The following is a 23,329-nucleotide window of genomic DNA, read 5'->3' as shown; positions in this document are numbered from 1 at the left end:
GGTCAGACCAGGTAAGAATAGTAGATTTTGTTCCCTAAAGACATAAGTAAATTGGATGAATTTTTAATTATTTTGGTTACATGGTAACCGTAAAGATAGACTTTTCATCCAGAATTTTTATGTTATGTGCTTGATAGCAAAAAAACAATTGCAAGATTATGGATTCAATAGGCGTGTAGCCAGAAAAGCACAGCAGGTCAGACAGCATCTGAGGAGCAGGAAAGTCAAAGTTTCAAGCCTAACCCCTTTGTCAATCCTAACAAAGGGTTTATGCCTGAAACTTTGATTTTCCTGTTCCTTGGATACTGTCTGATTTGCTGTGTTTATCCAGCCCCTCATCTATTGACTCTGGCTTCTAGCAACTGCAGTCCTTACTGTCTCCCATTGCAAGATTATGAAAGATACAACAGATGACCACATATTCCTTGAATACAGCAGGATTCTTCCAAATCGATTCAGGGTATAAATCAAAAAATAATAATAGCTTGTAAAAATGATGCTGCAGTCATTGTGGGAGTTTTTAATCCTTATGTAGATTTGACAAACTGAATGGCAAAAGTAGCCAGGAGCATGAATTCTGAAAGTATATTTGAGATTGTTTCATTGAACAATATGTTCTAGAACCAAACAAAGAACAGACTATCATTAACCTGATAATATGTAATGAAATGGGATTAATTAATGACCTCATAATAAAGAATAATCCTGTCATAAAAGTGATCATAACAAGATAGAATTTAAAGTGAGCGATGTGGTGCATGAGATTCAGTGTTGGTATGATGCCAAGTATGTAAAGTTTATCATGGATTAGTGGACCATATCAAACAACACATCCCTTTGACTGTCTACAGAAAGTAGTATGTTAATCATCCTTCACCAGCCTAAATTTATAAAGTGCAGAACATAATCTTTAACACTACCTGTGATTCTGCGGTTGAAAAACGTTTATTAAATACTCCTGACTATGCTAAGAATTACACTGAGACAGCACATTAAGACTATCAGTTAGGTCTGTGATGCCAGAAATGACATTCTTTTTGCCCTGCATATGAATAAATGTCTTCTCACTTTTCACTGACAAAAGGATTGTGGAGTGAGCCAACTCCTGCTGCATCCCCGTCACAATACTTCAATCAGTCAGAGTTAATCTGCCTGTTCCGAAATTTATCAGTTAATTACAACAGCAGTTACTGACCAGTCAGTTTAATTTCAGTAGCAGGGAAAATTCTAGAGAATTAGTAGCTGCATGGGAAAAGGTAGGGTGATTTGGAAGAGTCAGTGTAGATTTTTAAAAGGAATGTTGTGTTGGACTAACTTGTGGATTTTTTTTTAAGAGATAAAGGGTTGAAGAGAGTAACACTGTTGATGCACTTGGTTTACATGGACTTTCAGAAAGTGTTTTATACAGTGTCACACACAGACTTGTGAGGAAAGCCATAGGTAATGGAATAAAAGGTTTAGTATCAATATGCATACAAAATTGGCTAAGTGATAGGAAACAGTAATAGTTAATCAGTACTTTTCAGGCTAGAGGAAGCTTTGTAGAAAAGTTATAATATCTAGATCTCAGAGCGTAGACGATAATTTCAAAGTTTGCAGATGACCCAAAACTTAAAAGAATTGTGAAATGTGAGGAAAATAGTGTAAACTCCATATGGAAATAGACAAAATTAGCAGAGTATGAGTTGTGCCGGACAAGTTTCAATACAGAAAAGTGTGAGGTGACCTGGGTGTACATATGCATTGATCATTAAAGGTGGCAGGACAGATGGGGAGAGGAGTCACTAAGGCATACAATATCCTGTGCTTTGTTAATAAAGGGATAGAGTACAAGAGCAAGGAGGCCAAGCTAACTCTTGTAAGACACTCATTAAACCTCAACTGGAATTCTGGGCATTATTGGAAGTATGTGAATTTACTAGAGAGTGCAGAAGCAATTCATAAGAATGTTTCCAGGGATGAGGAACTTCAGTTATGAGTCTAGATTGAAGACGTTGAGACTGTTCTCATTGGAGAGAAGAAGGCTAAAAAGAGATCTAATACAAGTTTTCAAAATCATGAATGGGCAGGATAGAATACATAGGGAGAAACTCTTGTAAAAGAAACAAAAATAAGGCGGCAGAGATTTAAAGTGGTTAAAATTTAAGCTTGCGAAGGTGATAGCATGGTGGCAGTGTTGTTGGACTGATATTCAAGAAATCCAGGCTAATGCTTTAAGAATGAGTTCAAATCACACCATTACAGATGGTGAATTTTGAATTCAATAAAAATCTGGGATTTAAAAAAAAAGCTTGGCTAATGGTGACAATGTAACCATTGCCAATTGTCATAAAAACCTGTCTGGTTCATTAATGTCCTTCAGAGAAGGAAATTTACTATCTTTACATGGTCTGGCCACGTATGACCCCATGTCTACAGCAATGTAATTGAGTTCTAACTGCCTACTGGACAACTAGGTATAGGCAATAACTGCTAGCCTAACCAGCAACACTCACATCCCATGAACAAATATAAAGAGTATTGCAAAAGTAGCAAGTGTTTTATTGGAAAAAGATGCTTCGCTCAAAGAATAGTTAGGGCATGGTGGAAGCAGATTCAATTCAGGCATTTAAGAGGGTGTTGGATGATTATTTAGATAGAAATAATATGCAAATATATGGGAAAAATTAGTAGATTAGCATTTGGCAGTGAGACTCTTCTAATCAGCTGGTCCAGGCTTCCACTCCTATCAGTCACAATCTAAGGATATGGGGGAGGCCATTTTGGACTGAGATGAGAATAAGTTTTCTTCACTCTAACAGTGGTGAACCTGTGGTAATTTTTGTCACAGCAATGGTTGAGGCCAAAATATTGAATGTTTACAAGAAGAAGATGGATGTAGTTCTTACGGTTAAAGGACATAGAGAAAATATGAAAACAGTATCCTGAGTTGGATGATCAGCCATGATCGTGTTGAATCATGGTGCAGACTCGAAGGGCTGATTAGTCTACGTTCCTATATAAAAATTCGGTGGTCTCTGTGAATTTTACAGTCAGTTTGAGGATGAAAAATTGGGCCTGAAATCATGTTTTAAACTTAAATAAAGATATTAGAAGACTAAAAAGTCAATTTGTATCAAATGAAACAAAAAAAACATGTTAGAAGGGAAGACTGAAGAGACACAGTTACAGACATTTAACATATTTCATAATTCTCAACAAAGATATATTTAATTGAGAAAGATGATATTCAGAGTGTGCAATATCCGTAGCTAACTAACGAAATTAAGAGTGGTATTAAATTGAAAGAAAAGGTGTACAATGCTGCAAAGGGTGAGTGGTAGCCCAGAAGACTGGGAGAATTTTAGAAACCAGCAAAGGATGATTAAAAGAAAAGAGAAAAATTAAAGAATATACAAAAACAAAGTTATAGCTTCTGAACATGTAGAAAGGAAGAGAGTAAAGTAAATTTTGGTCCCTCAGAATTTGAGTCTGAGGAATTAGTAATGAACAGATGTGGCAGGGATAGTGAATGCATAGTAGTTATCATCCAAAATTCCCTAGATTTTGCAGTAGACCTCAGTGGATTTTGTGAAAGAAAATCATATTTAATACATTAATTGTATATTTTTAAGATGTAATAGGCCAGATGGTTAAAAAAGAACCAAAATATATAATGTATTTTTATAATTTCAAAGGCATCCATGAAGGTTCCCTGCAAGTTTGTGATCCCAGCCCCACCAGTTCCAACGAGTCAATCAACGAAAACGTCAGGCTGCGAATTATTTCAGTTTTTCACTGACCTACCACCCAAGTTTGAGAGAAAAACTCTTTTATAGTTATTCCCTTAAAATAATTGGAAGATATGTTTCATTTTAACACCATTACTTTCTGAGTTATCAATTGGCTCTGCCTGTATCTACTACTACATCTTGGCAGAGAATACTGTCAGATATTTTGTACTTAGTGTTGCTCTGTCAAAACTGCTGAATAAACCTATTCTTTTCTCTTTCCAGTTCATTGCATATTTTGTTTTCTGATGTTAAAATGTTTTGGTTGTGTACCCAGTTAACTTGAATATGAATTTATCTGTTCTCAGCACTCGCTCTTCAACACTACAAACTAAATCAACAACAAAAATGAAATATTTACTCAGGCCATGAAATATTTATTTTAGAACTTTTAATTTTATTTTTTTCTTTATGTTTGCAATTGCTAGGTTAGTCAGTTTATATATATTTCCCTTTTTATGTCATATTATTATCCCAAGCAAGAGGTTAGAAGCCTTCTTATGTCTTCACTGGATCAGCCATATTGTCAACTGACTCATCCAATTTAGCACTACCAGTTGAGCATTTCTTAAAACAGAAATCACTTGGTGATTTACCTAATCTTCATTCTTATCATAACCTGATCTTCTCTTGGTTTGTAATGGTTTTGTGTTGCTTAACAATAAGTAAACTATTTAAATTGTAATCTGGAAAAGGTACATATTATATATATATTGAACATTATTAGTCATTAACTCTAATGCCTAAAAAATAATCTTAAAATAAACATTGAAATGCCAGGCATTGTCCAAAAGCTTTGCCAATCAGTTATGCTGTGCCAATACAAAAGCCCATAGACAATCAGGTAAGATTAACCAGTTATTCACATGCATTGCTTTATTATTAATCATCTTAAAATTTCATATCATTGTCATTGATCTCATTGAATCAGCCTCAGAATCAGAAGGTCATAGGTTCTCAAGTCCCACCATAGAAACATGAGCACAATGTCTAGGCCGACATTCCAGGGCAGCTCTAAGGGAGTACTTCACCATGAGAGGTCTTCCAAATACTCTCTCAGGTGGGTATAAAAGGCACTATTTTAAGGAAAAGGGAGTTCTCCCTGCAAATTACACTTCAAAAGTATTAACATTTGCTGCCAAACACTTTTGAGAATTTGAGACCTTGTGAAAGATCCTTAACTCTTATTTGCAATTCTCAGCTGAAATACAACTCAAACTACATTATAAAAGAATTGCAACCATTTGAGATTTTTGCCTTTTTAGCACTTTCTCCAGACAAGAATTTTGGATAAGCATTTTGAACTAAAGGCTTGTCAAGTCTTCAGCAGTGCAGGGTTCAATATAAATTCAAGCAGAGGCAGGCAGCGTTGTGCACGGAAACATAGGAAGACTTTTGATGGATAAGGGATGGAGAACCTGTGACTTGCCTTACAAGGAAGATATGGGCAGGTTAGATTAATTGGAATTTTAAAAAATGTGAGCAACATAAAATGTTTCTTATCAAACCATAAGATTCTGTGGGGTCGAGCAGAGTAGAAACTGCTCTATGACTCAATACAGGTACATGACTAGGAAAGGTTGAGAGGGATATGGGCCAAACACAGGCAAAGAAGACTAGTTGGGGAAATTTGGTTGGCATGGACAAGTTGAACGAAAGGGTCTGTTTCCATGCTGAATAACTCTGTGACTCCAAGGGAGGATGTTTCCTCTCTTGGACGGAACCTAGAAGATTGCAGCACACTTTAAAAATAGGGAGAAATCTATTTAAAATGGAGATAAGGAGGACCTTAATCTCTCAGAAGATCATTGACCTTTTCCGTGAAGAGTAGTAGAGGCTAGGTTATTAGTTATATGTGCAATTCAGCTAGAAAGATTTTTGGTTAATGAGGGAGTGAAATGTTATGGGGGACAGGTAGAAATGTGAAATTAAGGCCACATCTGTCAATATCTTATTGAATAGTGGAGTAGACTCAATTGGCTGGATTACCTACACCTCCTATTCTTTAACTTTAATTTAGTAGTGAGAATTGCGCACATCTTGCCTTCTCTGCAGCCTATATTATGCTTCTGACACAGCAACATTGCAATTATAAACTCCACACCTATTGTAGGCTCTGTGTGGACAGTTTCCCGAACCCCTTCCCATCTTTTAAAAATGGAGTAAAATTTTCCACTAAATCCAAGGTTACTCAATAATGCCTCCAGTAATATTCCAGAGTACTTACTCTTTGCAGTTGCAGAGGTTCATGAAATTAAGTTTGCCGCAAGTTTGCTGCCTGGCCCTTTAAATAACAGGCACTTCTTTCAGCCATTGGTGAGTGATGTATGAATTTAGATTACGATCTCCATGGTCCAAATTTGGCCATTGTCTGCCAGTAATGTTGTATCATAAGAATAACACCAGTTTCAGGCTGTTCCAGCACTCCCAGGAAATATGGCACCTTCCTAAGAATCACACAGCCAACTGCATTGGGAGTGGCTGCTGATGCAACACAAAACTATGTAGGAAAATCAACTGTTGTGTTACTGAAATTCATGGCCCCCATTTAACTTGGGTGAAAGTGATCTATATAATTAGATATTGCAGTCACCAACCTCCACCCACAGTCATAACCCTCAAGGGCAGTTAGGGATGGCAATAAATGCTGGCCTAGCCAATCATCCACATCACATTAATGATTTTTTTTAAAAATGAATATCAGTGCATGGGAATGAAATTTAACATCAACTTGATGCTGGAACAGATTGATTCTCAGCTCTGCAAAAAGAACTCCTCCATACTCCTTGATGGTAGCCACCGGCTTTCTGTTAGACCTGTCAATGGCTCAACCATTTCTATATGTATGCCATCATGCCCTTTTTCTGCACGCTACCCTATTGATGTCCTCTTGTGTATTAAACAGAGGCTACCTGCAGTCTTGTCCTCCAGGGAGTTGAAACCTGCACTGTTTCTTCACACTTGTATGGCTGCAAGCCAGTGTGGCTCAGAATTTCTAAATTGGTCTCCAAAGCTCAGGCTAATACAATCTCCAGCCAGTGGGTTTGAAGGGATGGGAGCAAGGGCAGTGCAATATAAATTCCAGTAAAACTGCTGGCCCTTGTCGCCATTGCAGATCTACCACTGTAGACTATTGGAGATCCTTAAGTGGGAAATTAATTAATATTGACTTAAGGACCCCTTTCTGCCAATGCTGGTTGGAAACCTACTTGGCAAGTACCCACCCTGGCAGGTTTCCAGTGTGGGCTGATTATAGGGAATGGAAAGTCCTTCCTTAAAAAGCCCCCTATGGTCATTGGAGGTTAACTAAAAGTGTTGGTCCACCTAGGTTCCCCTTGTCCTATAGCCTGTAACCCCAGACGCCACCTCCTTTGCTGGGGCTTTGTAGCTTGGCCCCCAGGAAGATCCCTGACTCCTTTGATGAGTTGGATCCTGCAGAGCTTACCATGTCAAATCTGATTGATTTATCAGCACTTGCTGCTGCTCCTTATGGCGCAACCGGTAATGGACTGCTGCCAATCTCTGTTTGACCCAGTAGCTGTCTGAGGAGGAACATCCTAATGGGTAGGAATTTTGCCTTCAGCCTATTAGCTGCCTATAAATGGCTGCAGAGGAATCAGTGTTCCCCATAGTGAGCTCTCCCGCTCCCTGTACTTCTAATCTGCTAGTGTGGAGAGGGAGACTCTGGCACCCCAGATAGTTCAGCCCTTAATGTCATCAGAGCTGATGACTGAGAACATGAGAATGAATGATGATGCTTCTTCATCATCAGCTCCTCCTACTTCCACATTTTGCTCTGGCACTAGTACCTGGTCAGGTGGTAGTTCTCGAGTAGCTGCCAGGTGAATGGTTTAAGATGGCATTGTGGTGAAGCTAAAGTGGGGAGCAAAACCAAGGGATGCAATTTAAAGGCTGCAACAGTTTGTATATGTGAAGAGAACCTACCATGATGATGAGCACTGACTCCTCCCTAGGGGTGAGGACATGTGGTCGTGCATGTACCTTGCTGGTTAGATGTGGCGGTCCTCAATTGTGCACCACCTTTTCCACAAGATAGCAGCAACATTGTCAGACAGCATAGTGTACTCTTTGTTGTTGAGTAACTGAATTATAGAATGTGGTATGAAGCTTGCAGCATGAGTGTGTGAGATGAGGCTATGAATGTAAGGTATGAATCATGGCTGAAGGGAAGCTTGGTCAGTAAGTGACGGAGTATGTTAACAAAGTGTGAGGCTAATCATTCAGTTGTAAGGATGTGCCAGATGAAGATACCCTCAGAACTAGATTAACTGGCATTCACTGCAATGGCTAACTGCCCTTACTGTCTCCTCAATGTGTGTTTAGAGGGACTCCTATCCACCTCCTGCACCTATACTATGTCAGAAAACATTGGACCCCATTTTCTGCCATATTATTGGATTCCATCTCTCTCCCAGAGGAATGTCACTGCCGGATTTAAGAGATACAGACTAGTTTGAACTTGTTATGCTTGTTCACAGTTTTGAACAATCTGCACAGGGCATTCAGCCACGCAACATTGTATTTTGTGTTAGTTTCATGCTGCAATCATGTAAATGAGCAGGTAGCATGAAGTTCATGGTTGCCTAATTAAACCCAATGCTCATATGTTAACTTCCTATCACAATACCTGTGTTAATTTTCAAACACTCTTGAATTTCACTGCCACCTGTACAAGAGGGAAAATGGCATTTTTTGTGAATGGCAAATATTTGAATAGCTATGTCCTCTGGTTGGTGTTTTTTGAAATTTTTTTTGCAAATGCAATTTAACAGTGCTGCCACAGATGGTATAAGTGTCACTGAATATTAAGTGTCATAATTAGGCAATGCTTGTTGAAATGTTCCTGCCTAATGGGTACTGTCTTAAGATTTATGTCAAATTGGAGACATATTTACACTAAATTTTAGCAAAGTTTGTTATTGAATACCAATTATTGGACATCAGATAAATCAAGGGCAATAAAATGAGAAATTGTTAACACAATGTGGGGCTGGAGCTGGAGCAGCGCAGCGGGCCAGGCAGCATCAGAGGAGCAGGAAAGTTGTGTTTCGGGTCGGACCCTTCCTCAGAAATGAGAAATTAGCATACAAATAAAAGCAAAATAATGCAATTTCTGGAAATCTGAAAGAAAAACAGAAAATGCTGGAGAAATATATCAGGTCTGGCACCAACTGTAGAGAGAAAATAGACTTAATTTTTCAAGTCTGTTATGATTTCTTCAGAAGAACAGTCATACATTGGACTGGAAGCACCAACCCTGTTTCTTCCTCCATAGATGCGGCCAGATATGCTGAATTTCTCCAGTAGTTTCTGCTTTAAAAAAAAACATGTTCTGTAGTCTCTTTCACTCAGCAATTTCCGTCTATATACTGCCTTCAGTCCTGTTTTTCAAAGTTATTGCTTTAAAATAAACTTTCGTCCATCTTGCTTTATTTGTTTCCAAGTTGATAATGTGTATAGCAGATCTTTATTTCATTTTAAATTGCAATATGAGAAAATTATTAACAATATTGAAAGTGCATGCCAAATTCCATGGAAATCAAACTCATTGGAAGAAATGATTATTTGCATACCAACTTGTCCTGGTTCTAGAAAAATACTCTAGGTAGAAATAAATTGGACTTTTGAAACAGTTTGTGAAGCATTGGTAATGTTTCTTCTGTAATTAAAATCTGAGAAAATAATGTTTAATCTGCCCACTAGAAAATTTATATTCTTTGCCTGACAGTGCTGTTTAATTTAAAATTTGCATTGTTCATTTAGAATTGCATTGAGATTTAAGTATTGTAAATTTAGAACATATTGTTAGATATTTATACCAATCAATTTAACTTGTTCAATAGTAAAATAATTGTGTTACTTTAGGTAAATAGGTTTCAATCATCAGCAATGAAAACTTATCTTTATATAGTACCTTTAAGTTAATGAAATGCCCCAAAATTACACGGGGGAATCAAAGGTTATGGGGGAAAGGCAGGAACAGGCCACTAAGTTGAATGATCAGCGATGATATAATGAATGGCAGTGTAGCCTTAAATAGCCAAATGGCCTACTCCTTCTATTTGATAAGTATCGGTTTCTAAAGAGTATTATCAAACAAAATCTAACATCACAGCGATATAAGGCGATAATACAGTGGTTGAAATAGGTTTTAAGGAGAATCCTCTAGGAGGAAAAATAGGTATAGAGCAGGAGAGATTTCCAGAGGAAATTCCAAACCTTTTATTCTATGCTAAAAGAATGGCCACCAAGGGTGGTTCTCCAGCATTTGCAGTTCCCATTGTCTCTGATTACTGTTAAAAACCTGGATGTTTAAGTGGCTAGAATTAGAAGAGCACATATAGAACGTTGCAGGACATGCAGAGGAGTGAAATCATGAGCAATCTGTAAATTAAAATGAGAATTTTAAAATCAGTGAAAATTGGCCAGCACTGGTGAAATATTAAAAGGACATTACAAGCAGGACACAGGCTGCAGGATAACTTCAATTTTGTAAAGGACAAAATAATGGAGGCTGGACAAGAGTGCACGGGAGTGGTTAAGTCCAGGAAGCAAAGACGTGAATGGATTTTCAGCAGCCTGTGAGCTAAGATAGGAGTAAATACACACACTGTTGCAGAGTTAGAAATAGGTAGCCTTAATATTAATGTGTAGGAGGTCTTTTGACCCAATAGTAGCATCCCTGTCTCTGAGTCAGAAACGTCAGGTTCTAGTTTCTCTGCAGTACTCAATAACCAAGGAAGGTGTGTTCTTAATGTTGCCAAACTTGTGTTGTATATCAACCTGCTAATCCTTCCAACATGCAGCAAATAGGAAGAGATAAAAGCAGGAGAGAATCAGGCTCAACCATGTGATAGAAAGAAATTGGAGCTTCTACAATCACGATCTATAGCTTCAGGCTACAACAAGTAAGTAAAAATAAATGTTGCCACAGCAACTCAGACTCCTTAGTAGGCTGGTTTTCTCAGTTTAATGGATTGCCAATGTGGATTAGATTGGTGCCAACACTACATCAATCACCATTCTGGCACGGGTGGATTCAGGATTTTCTACCTTGCCTCACCTGTGATGGAGATTGCTGCATTGTGAACCAGATGTACCTTTGGACAAGGAACTGAAGAACAGGAGGAAATGATTGTGTAAATAATAGTCATTTTCAGAAGATTATCTCAGGGTCAAATATGACATTAACGCAATACATAATTTCTTATCGTCTCTCCTTTCATTTCCATCAGTATTAATATTATCATGGGGTAATGTTTTCATGGTTAGCAGGCCAGCATTTATTGCCCATAAACAATCACCTTTAAGAGATAATGGTGAGCTGGAATACTTATGGTGTAGGTACACCTATTGAGCTAAAAGGGAGATAGTTTCAGACTAGTGAAGGATCATTATCCTAATCCTGAACTTTGTAAGTTGGGTTTTAAATATTACTATTATTAGAAAAGAAAATTCACATTAAAGAAACTAAGCCAAAATATTTCACATGGTAGAAATTTGGAAAACAAAAGAAATTGCTGGAAATATTTAGCACGTTAGGCAGCATTTAGGCAGTTAGCCTGTTGACACTTTCAAATATTCGGTGTATTTTGCTATTAGAGATACTGACTGATTTGCTGAATGTTTCCAGCATTTTCTATTTTAACTGTAGGTTTATTTTTCTACTGCAGACATTTGGTATCAGAATCAAAAATTTTCAGCTCACTACCATCTTCTCAAGAGTAGTTAGCAATGGACAATAAATGCTAGCCTAGCCAACGACACCTACAGCCTGTGACCAAATTTAAAAATTACTCTTAACGTGCATGTAATACTTCATACGTAGAAACTCTGGTGTTGCTGTTCTGCCTCAAGAAGTGTGGCAGAAGTGATCCTGTCCCAGTACACGGGAACGAGCTATTTCCTTGATAGTCACTGTTATTCATCTCCATAGCAGTGCTGGAGAGACAAAAGCTCTGCATACGTACCGAAATATTGGAATATAACCCTTTCTGTTTAAAGAAGGCCATTGCAAATCAATAAAGTTGAAGATAAAATGTTGACACTTGTAGAAATTACTTACACTTGAACTTAATTTCCTTGTACAATGTTCTTAAGCTAGAAGTATACACAGGAAGAAGTGATATTTGTAGACTGACAGACCCACTGCAACATAATCCAATTTTAGAAGATAACTTGCCAAAGACAGTTTATATATGCTTCGTAGGATTCTTGTGGTCCAGTGGTGGTATCACTACCTCTGAGCCAGAAGGCCTAGGTTCAAGTCCCACCTGCTCCAGAAGTGTGTAATAACATCTCTGAACTGATTGATTAGACAATATCTATATGTGTCCCATTGCAGAGTATACTTACATCTAAGATAGATCAATTAAGATCTCTCAAAGAATAAAAGGATATTGAGAGCAGGCAGGAAAATGGAAATTCCACCAAAGATCATCCATGATCATATTGAAGGAAGACCAGGCTTGAGACCCTAAATGGTCTACGCTTGCTGCTATTTCTAAAGTTCTTATGTAGTATTACTTGACCTGATTCTGAAGTGGAGCAAGTAAGTGATTGAAAGATCAGGGATTATCTTGGGAAACAGTGAGCACAATATAATTAGGTTCGGTGTAAGAATAGATAAACTAAAAGCTCTGCATAAACATATTAAACTGGATCAAGGCATCCTACAATGAGTTTAAAAAAAAATTACTCGAATCAAATGAAAGGAAACGTTGACAAAGAAAGCTGTCCATCAAAAATGGAAAATATTTAACCTGTAAATATAAAGATTTCAATTAAATATATACTAATAATGTACCAAGGCACTTTAATAGTTCTTTTAATATATAAAAAGTCCTAAAGCAGTTCATGGAGATGTAAAGAAATTTTTAAAATTCAAATCAAAAAAGTTCTTAGGCAAGATGCTGAAAACTTTCTCAACGAAGTTTAGATCACTGAAAATCTTAACGGAGAAGATGCAGATGATGGTGAAGTAATTTCTAGACAGCATTCCAAAATGTGAGCATGACCACCAAAGACACAGCAAAGGGGAAAAAGAATGAAGAAGAGGCTAGAATCAGTGAAACATATCTTTCAGGAGAGATTATAGAAATAGACAGCAGTTGACCATTGAGACACTTACAGTCCATAATCAGAATTTTAAGTTTGAGGCATTGAGGGATCAGGAGCCAGAGTAGTTCAGTCAGAACAAGGGTGATGAATGGATAGAACTTGGTGCAGGATAAATACTGTATGATGAAATTTTGGATGAATGTATGTTAATGGATGTTCAAGAACAAGAAGCTATCCACGAAATTATTGAGTTACTCACATCTGGAGGTGATATAACCATGGATGAAGGTTTCATCACCTGATGGCTAAGGAATGAGTGAAGTCAACAGAAGTGAAACTTAGTAGCCTTTGTGGAGTTACATGGAATCAGAAACCTCTGGATTGAAGAGGACTCTGGTTGCAAAAGATCTGCTTCAGTTCTTAATGACATACATTGAAAGGTATAGAGTTGGTAGCGAGGGCAAAAAGTTCATTGCAGGTGGTTTAGTCTTCCCAAAAATGAACTAGAAAAGTTGTAATTCATTCAACACTGAATGTCAGGCAAATAATTTGACAGCATAGAGGCAGTGTATTAAAATAAATTTGAAATTAATGAAACATTTAGTGCCATAATAAAAACAGAAAATGCTCGGAATATATGAGAGATCAGGCTGTTGCTATGGAGAGGGTTAGTGTTTTCGGTTGATGACATTTCATCAAGCATTTAATACATGTAGGAGGGCAAATAATAAAAAATAAAAGAACATCAGGGTAGAAGATTACATCAATGATCAATAGAAAAGCCAGGTAAGAAATAAGATAAAATTAGCAAAAAACTTGGAATTCATTAGAAAGGCTTTCTAAATGCTTATTAGTCATAAGAGTTTCATCAGTTTAGGCATTAAAGTACACAGATATGTCATAGATAGTGAGATGAAAAGAACAGCAAATAAGTGCTTTGTTGTAGTTTTCAATGACGAGGTGCATAGTTGTTGAAGCGTCAAAGGTAAACGTACAACTTGAATGCTTTTTCAAAAAGAGATGATACAGAAGACATTCCTCAAGCATTAAGGTAAACAGGCTTCTAGGTCTACTTACAAAGATTTGGTGAGAAGCTCTCAAGATATTTTAAAAAACATGTGGAAGTAACAGATGTTCTTACCCAGATGCTAGATAAACATGTGAGGGGAAAAGGAATAGAACTAACAACGCTAATATTAGATGAACAGAAATGGCAGTTGCTCCACATTCTGGATAATCCTATTAAAGAATAACTGTTCCAGAGGACTGAAGAACTTGAACACATTGCTGACAGATCATAAAGGCAAGATTTTTCACTTAGTTAGATAGTTGGCACAATTGTTTTTTTATCTGCCTGATGTCTCTCTGACCCTGATGTACTTCCTGAGGTCAACCCCATTATCTTAATGTTAGTCAGTAAGAGGTTTGGTTTAAGATAATAGAGGGACAAGAAAATATCTCATGTAAAACTTGAAGACCTGGAGCAGTATAATGCTCAAAGCTTATTTAGTGCTAGATTACTTTGCAATCAGTTGGACTCTATCTGAGGCCTTTTGGATTTTAAGTTACTTCACATCTGCTGTAGTAATCTGGACATCAAGAACATATTGGCGTTCTTATAGTTCAAGACAGTTGTGTTGTGTTGATAGAGATTTCAATATTTAATACAATTCTGCATTTACTGTGTAAATCCAAGAATGGTTATGTTAGCCCAAATATGGGCAAGTTTAGTGGGAGTTGTTATCTTTATGGGACAATCCTGGGAAAGACAGTTAGTGGTGGATTAATGATGAGATAGCCAATTTTATTCAATTTCATTCCTATTCTGCAGTTGATCTGCCAAAAACTTAGCAAAACAATATAAAATCTTGCTTGTAGAAATTCATCTAGCCATGAGATAAAATTGTTAGGTACTTGGAGAAACGCACATTAATCAGTGCTAGTCAGAACAGATTTAGAAGCAGAAAACACCAATACACAATGTAATGTCAAACTTCTACAAGATCTTAGGGCTTTTGGGTTAATGTGCACACCCATGGGAACTCCATGACAGAAAGGTATAAAAACAATGGAAGGCACACACTCATTAGGCTGTTACCATGGATAAAGAGTCACACTCATAAATAATGACATGAGAAGTGAGGACTTTGTTTTCACTGGAACTGCGAAAATTTAGCAAGTTAAAAAGGAGTACAGCTGCTGAAAATCTGAAACAAAAACAGGAAATGCTGGAAACATTCTGTAGGTCAGGCAACATCTGTGGAGAGAACTCTACACAAGTTGACATTTCATGAGAATTGTATCAGCACAATAAAGGGTGGCCTAATAGGGATTTTCAGATAAAGAATGCTTTTCATAAAGTACATAGCAATTAATTGTTTCCACTGTTTAGGAAAACGGTAACAGAAAGGCACAATTTTAAAATGAAAGCAATTGGAAAAAAATTTTAAATCGTTAGGAGTTAAAATTTACAACAAAGTGTTGTTGAACAAGATTCCATAAATTATTTTATGAAGTAAAGAGGGCCATCAAAGGCTTTGAAGAACAAACTGAAAAGAAGGATTAACGAAATGGTCAGAGAGAAAAGGATTGGCACTGACTCGATAGACCAGATGTGTCCCTGTGTTGTAACATTTCAAGATTCTAGAGCAATCATGTGGCATTTCTCATTTCTTCAAAAGCTTTACTGTGCTGCCTCAGTGAGATTGGCAACTGTGCCAATTTTGGTTCAATGCCCACTAGAAACTGGTCTGTGCTTGCCCAACCTCTTCCATAGAAGAACATATGCAGCTATCTATTAGACCTTTGTTGAAAATTTCAGACAACTTGTTGTCACAATGATGATGTGAATTTGCACTTCTGCATTCGTTTGAGTTCATTTGCATTTTTCTGAACCAAAGCAGCTGTTATATAACATTTAGCAACTGTTATCTTACTAGTCAATCTCCCGTGGCGTTGCTTATAGACAGAATCTTTCTTGTCCCATAACTGCCCAAGGTCTTTTTTCCCACTCTCCATCCTTTTCTGATTTCTCTCTGTTGGATCTGACTTGTGAAAGGAAATATATTTGCCAACTTTTTGGTAAATGTTACTACGTACATGTAAGTACAGCTTTTTACTAAAGTTATTGGATAAATGTTTACAGTTGACAGCATGTCCTAAACAGGGTAACGTAAAATTTGCCAGTTATCAGATGTATGTTTCTTTAGTTGTAGTCAGCATTCACTGCTCCTAAATAAGAACGCTTCGTTGTTTGAATTTCAACTCCTGATGTCTTATGGGAAAGTGCTGCAAGACAAATTTTCATCTATTATGACATGGAACAAGTTCCACGCATTGAGTAGTACTGCTTTTTCTGTTGCTACCTTATTCCTGCTGAAGATCTTTAGTTTTTACAAAAATAAAACTATCAATTCAAAGATTACCCCAAAATTAGAGTTTTCCATTCCCCGATAAAGCTATATCCCAAATACCAATCTTTTCCTATTGAATGTTAACAAAGCTTAAACACAAATTAATCAAGCACAGTTCTATGAATTTGAAACCTCCCTCCAGAAAAGAAAAAAAGCTTAATTTTTTGCACCACATTGTTAAACTACAGCCATCCTTCCTGCTAATCTACATCCTGTCATTTACAGCCTCACTTCCTATGTATATGAAAACAGCAAACTTGTCATGTGTATTTTGACTGCATTATCAGTTGTTAGTAAGTGTAATGTTTTGTTTCTTGGTTATCTACAATAAAGTACATGGCATAATTAATGAAATGTCAAAATTCATCTCTTTAGAAGAAAGCATCTTTATAAATTCATTTCATAATGACGTGGTAAAACTATATTCTGATCTTTACCCGATTTGTTTGCTTTTCTGACAGCATACCTAATGTGGCATTGGCACTGCACCAAAAATATTTAAGGCTACTTAACAATAAAGAAGAAAGACATCTTATATCTATTCCAAATAATTAAAAGGGAAATTAACCCATAATGTCTCCTCTTTCCAACATAGTCATACTTGTCCCGAACAAGTGAAGAAATATTAGTGAATTAACAATGCTTGCCATTATTAGATTGCAAATATTGTATTAATCTCTGCTGAAGAAGAGTTATACAATGAGTTGCAATTCTGTACAAATTGCTGGATAATTTGCATTGTGAGCTTCAACAGGAGAGGGATCTACTCTACAATCTTGCATGAGCCTCCTCAGTGAAATAAATTCCACATCATGAAGTTGCTGGATTTGTGCCACAAATGTAAATTGATCTTGTTGCTGCCTTTTTAGGGTTGGTAATTTATGTTGTCAGGACTTTGTACATGAGTTGATTTACAGTTCTGACTTTAAATTTGGTTTGCAGGATCAAAACAGGAATAAACCAGTAGGTAGTAAATTGATCCAGCAAAGTTCTTAAATTTCTTTTGGAAATTTATACTGGCAGTGTTCTTTTGTCAGTCTTGCCGTCAGTTCAGTAAGACAATAATTTGTTTAATTTTCATAAAGTAATATTAGAATACAGTGTATGATTACAAACAGCTACATTCATCTGTCCTGTCAGGAATTACTGCCATAAAAAGTCTGAACCTCTTAAGGCACTGATGTTTAAACAGGTCAAGGGAGCCTGTTCTTCATATATAGGTACTACATGGATGATTTTGCCTCCTTAGAATCGTATTACTGTGTCCACCAACCCTGTCATATGGACAAGATGGTTCTGATCATGTCACCACCTCTGGTGTAGCTGCTCCACTTGTTCCACCTCAGATATGCCATCTGGAGTTGCATTAGCTTCTCCTGTGTGGTAGTGCAGCCTGGCAACAGAGAAGTGCAGTTGAAGACGAGGTGTATGCAAAATAGATGAACTGATGTCCAAGAAGCTGGCAATTACCTGTCAATCATTGAAAACACTCTCTCGGAAAGAGTGCCATGGGTCACAATCATGCACCTGGCTATGGCTTTGGGTCATCAGATTTACTGATCCATGGCTTCCCAGCCTGCCTTGTTTCAATTAAGAAGCATTCCATGCTATACGCATGTTTCGATGTCCCTGGTAAGTTGCTGAAAACTTAGGAAATAAAGCCAAAACAGTTGGTTAGACAGTAGTTGGGAGGCATGGTGGCTCAGTGGTTAGAACTGCTTCAGAAGTGCTAGGGACCCAGGTTTGATTCCATTCTTGGGCGACTGTGTAGTATTCACACATTCTCCCCATGCCTGTGGGCATTTTCTCTGGGTGCTCAAGTTTCTTTCCACAGTCCAAAGATGTGTAGATTAGGTGGATTGGCCATGGCAAATTGTCCATGGTGTTCAGGGATGTGAAGCGTTGGCCATGGGGAACACGGGAAGGATAGGGGGTGGGTATGAGAGAGATGCTCATCCGAGGGCCGGTGTGCACTCGTTAGTCCGAATGGCCTGCTTCTGCCCTGTAGAAGTTCTATGATTTTATTTGAATATCTGAATTACTTATTCAACAATACAAAAGGATTCCCCACTAGGCTACAACGCACTTAGATGAAATCTGGGAGTGGGCATAATGATGTTGAGTTTACAAACTGCCATTATTTTTAAGAGATCTAACTCCACATAGACACCCAAATCAAAAACCTTGTACACGGAACTATAACAACGCAAGATAGATTTGAGGCTCTGAATTTGGTATCAACCCTCACTTAAAGGGAATGCAATTGGAAGACATGCTTACCATGCAACAAGAAAATTCTGCAAGTGCTACTTTGCCTAGCAGTGCTTCACACTGAAATTGGAGTTTTGCACTTTACCGTCAGTATTTCAAGTCACCCATGTAATAGTTACCTCAGTATTCCCTTGGGCCTTTGGAGGTGATGGTCTGCAATCTAGGGTTGTAAGACAATTGGCTGCAGAGGTAGTGGATGCACTAGTTGCAAACTTTCAAGTTCCGTAGATTCTGGAAAGGTCTCAGTGAATTGAAAATCTACAAATGGACCATTAATTTTCAATAAGAAGGGAGATTGAAACAAAACAATGGGCCAGTTAGTCCAACATCTTGAGAAAATGTGAAATCTGTTACTAAGGAGGTAGTAACTGGACATTTAGAAAATTATGGTACAATCAGGTAGCGTGAAAGGGAAATTAAGTTTGTCAAATTTATTATTGTTCTTTGAGGAGGCAGTAAGAAGAGCAAATAGAGGGAAAACATTTGTTATAGCATATTTATATTTTCAAAAGATACTCAAAGTAAGGTGCCACATTAAAGTTTACTACATAACAGAAGAACTCATGTTGTTGGAGATGATATATGAACATGGAAGGACGATTAATTAACTAACAGGAAATGAGAATCACAATAATGGGTCATTGTCGCGTTAGCAACTGAAATTATTGGAGTGCTGTGGGAATCAGTGCTAGGACTGAAACTATTCAAAATATATATAAATGACTTGGGTGAAGGAACAGAGATAATGGGAACTGCAGATGCTGGAGAATCCAAGATAATAAAGTGAGAGGCTGGATGAACACAGCAGGCCAAGCAGCATCTCAGGAGCACAAAAGCTGACCTTTTGGGCCTAAACCCTTCATCAGAGAGGGGGATGGGGTGAGGGTTTTCACATAATGTTAAGTGACTAGTCAAAAATTTGGAAGACTTGGCACAATACGGGAGAATATGACTGTATCCACTTTGGCAGGAAGAATAGAAAAGCTGATTATTATTTAAATGGAAAAGAAGCTGCAATACATAGGAATCGGGTGTCCTTACACATGAATCACAAAAGTGAAGCATGCAGAAACCAGATAAATAGGAAGGGAATTGGTATGTTGAACTATTATTGAAAGGGACATGGACTCTTACTACAATTGGACAACTGTGAGACTTTAATTCCATATTGTGTGGGTGATAATGGGAACTGCAGATGCTGGAGAATCCAAGACAATAAAATGTGAGGCTGGATGAACACAGCAGGCCAAGCAGCATCTCAGGAGCACAAAAGCTGACGTTTCGGGCCTGGACCCTTCATCAGAGAGGGGGATGGGGTGAGGGTTCTGGAATAAATAGGGAGAGAGGGGGAGGTGGACCGAAGATGTAGAGAAAAGAAGATAGGTGGAGAGGAGAGTATAGGTGGGGAGGTAGGGAGGGGATAGGTCAGTCCAGGGAAGACGGACAGGTCAAGGAGGTGGGATGAGGTTAGTGGGTAGGAGATGGAGGTGCGGCTTGGGGTGGGAGGAAGGGATGGGTAAGAGGAAGAACAGGTTAGGGAGGCAGAGACAGGTTGGACTGGTGAATGCCATATTGTGTTCAGTTTTGGTCCCCTTGCATTTTACAAGTCTCGTTCAACTGTTGAAGAGATTGCCTTATGAAAGAAAATTCTGCAGGTTAGGTCTATAACTTTATAGATTTATAACAACAATAAGCTGGGAGCAATTACATCTCCGAGGGTCATTGGACTTTGAAATTCTCTTTGCAGAAGGCAGAGATGACTGAATTAGAGAGATTTTTGATCTCTAAGGAACTTGAGGATCATGGTGATGGGAGAAAATTTCAGACATTCTGAAGTTTTCCGTGGAACACAGCAACATTGATCATAATGATATGGAAGAGCTCATGTCAAGCTTGGATTCACAATGTCTTGACGATGAGACAAAGCAGCAGCAGACGAGGAAAGGTCACAAATTATGCACTTCCAGATCCCAGTACCTCATGAGACATCTCGCCCCATCTCTGGAGTTGAAGTTAAATTGCATCGAGACTGTAAGATTCTGACAGAGTTTTGAACAATATTGACACAATGTAATTTGTGGAAAATGTAATTTTTCACATTTCTATTAACAATAAGCAATGATAACTGCAGCAGATTGTTATTCAACAATTTCTAGTGTGGGGTCTAGATTTGTTGAGGAGTGGCAATGTCTGACAAATCATCACTCGGTTTTTACACCACAAAACAGCTCTACATTTTTGACAGGAGATTGGAATGCTTTGATTCTGACAGTTCCCTCACAGTGCAGAACTGTTGGGGCAAGTCAAACCACACTCCTTCTTTAAACAGTCAGCTGATATATTCTGTAATTTAAAGGTCAAGAATAAAATCAACTTACTTTGAAAGCTGCTATCAAAAGGTAAGTGGCAAGGTGTCAAGTGGGTAGAGGGTAAGGTGCCAGGTATGTAGGGTGTCAACTGGATATGCAGTATGGTGAATTTGGGCTGGGGGTGGCATTGCTTAATCTGGCGGGTATTTCAGGTCAGGCAGCCAGGTGAAAGAAAGTGGATCAAGTTTGGAGCAGTCTGGGTCAGTCTGGTCTGGACCCTGGGAAGGGGTCGAGCCTTGAGCAAAGGAAGGGGAAAGTTGCATCTGGAGTTGGGAAGGCTGTAGAATCAGACTTGGAGTGGGAGAAGAGGCAGTGGGTAGGTGTCAGGTCGGTCTGGGGGTGGGGAATTGTCAGGTCAAGAATGAGAAGTGGTTTCAGGTCAGGGGATAGGGTGCTGTATGGGATCTGGAGATATTTTTGGGTGTGTGTCAGGTAATTTGAGGTCTCAGTTTAATAGTTACTGAGCAGTTAGATGAAATCTAACTTTTCCTGAGTAACTATTAATTAACTTCAACAAAACCCTCTGAAATCTCTGATTTAAATGGATGCTTTCTGAGGCTTCTATGTGTTGAGGAATTGTCCAGTGGAATTTTCAATTTCTCAGGCGTTTCTTCAGAGTATGCTATGATAGGGATCCTGCACAGGGCCACATGCACCTCCCTTCTATGCTTCTGATTATCTGGCCTCTGAAAATCCAGATTTAGTTTTAATCAAAATAAATACAGTCTGCTAAAATAGTCAAAACGTGCCAATTAAAAGCAGATAAATGAAGAAATGGAGGTTTAACTTGAAATGCACTTGGTTTATATTATTTTTTTATTAAGATATGAGGGATGTTACAAAGCATAATGTGAAAAGTGCAGTTGAACAGAATTTACGCAGGCAAACCTCAAGTAAAAAAAAATCTCCAAGCAAAGCAAATCATTAACAGTTAATAGTTTTTATTGTGAATAAGTAAACTGGTTTTCATTGATTTAGCAGCTTACTAAAGAAATGCTGCCAGAGACTAATTGTTAAGCCTTTAATCTTTAATTTCAAAAAAACTGGTTGAATATGAAATTTTCATAAACAGTGATCAACACTTGTCAGTATGTGTACACATGGTTACTGTTAAAAATGATTTGTATGTGGTCTTTCAGCATTTTCATATGGCAAAATATAAATATGTCCATCATTAAATATGATCTGCTATCAGACAATACTTAATAAATAATCTGGACCAGTACTAAGAATTATGCTGGAATTCAATTTATTTTGTCAATCAAGCTTGCTGTATGATGAATTTGGATGCAATAGGAGCTACATATGTTAGAACATAAGGCTCAGTTTTATGTCAGCGAAAGAAATTTGACCATGCGTTGCACTTTTATCATTGGAGACAAAAAGAGACAGGCAGATTGCCAATCTCTGCTGCACTCTCATGGCAACATTCTGACCAATCAGGGTCCACCTGCCTGGTCTGAGAATGAAAATTGATTATTAACTATTCCTGTTGTATTTTCATGCTAACAATGGCCTAAACAATCAACATCCTTTTCTCATACTCTATCATTTGCGTCTCTTTTGTAATCTGTTTCTTATATCCTGGCTCTGAATGTAAGATGAAAGTCTGTGATGTTTCTTTTTAGCAATATCTAATATGATTATTCATACAAAGTTTTATCAGCATAATACCATTGCATACAATTTATTGCTTCAGGGCACTTAGGTGATTAGAGTCTTGATAAAATTGGTATATTTCTTGTAAACTTTGCTCAAAATGTGAATGTCAACATCTTTAAAGTCTGTGGCATAGAACTGGTAAACTCTCTGAAGTAATTCTCAAAATAGCTCAGAATGTTCATGGTTTCTACACCACACAAGTGAAACCATTAGAAAATACAAACAAAGTTTTAGATGGTTCAGCGAAAAAAAAACTGGCAGATAATGCATGCATTTTTAAAGTGTTTAAGGTAACTTAAATGTTAATATGAGCAGTACGGATAAAAATATTATATATGCAGTGATTATTTGAATGCTGAGTCTTACAAGATGTCCTGTTAAACAGCTCTTTAAACTTTTACTTTCTGCAATAACAATTTTATACAGATTTCTTCATTAGATACCATTTTTCCAGGAATATTAACTTGCACATAATCAAGGCCAAAAGTCTGATACTGACCACGTATCTTTCAACAATCATTAGGGGTCCCTTTCAATGGGGCTAAAGGTATTGGACAAAGACCTTCGAATATGCAGTGACAATTAAGAGAAAGTTATTATTTGCCTATCCAAATAGTCATTGCATACAGATAACGAAAATGACAGTAGCGTAAAGACCAAAATCAAATCAAACAATTAAACAACAGATAATGTAATTGATACATTTTGTTAATCTGAACAGTTATCTTGCATACACTGTGGTTTATATCTAATTCCAGGCAAC

The sequence above is a fragment of the Stegostoma tigrinum genome, chromosome 1, assembly GCF_030684315.1.
Source record: "Stegostoma tigrinum isolate sSteTig4 chromosome 1, sSteTig4.hap1, whole genome shotgun sequence".
Lineage (NCBI taxonomy): Eukaryota > Metazoa > Chordata > Chondrichthyes > Orectolobiformes > Stegostomatidae > Stegostoma > Stegostoma tigrinum.
The sequence above is the reverse complement of the archived record's forward strand: the minus strand, read 5'-3'. Positions refer to the sequence as shown.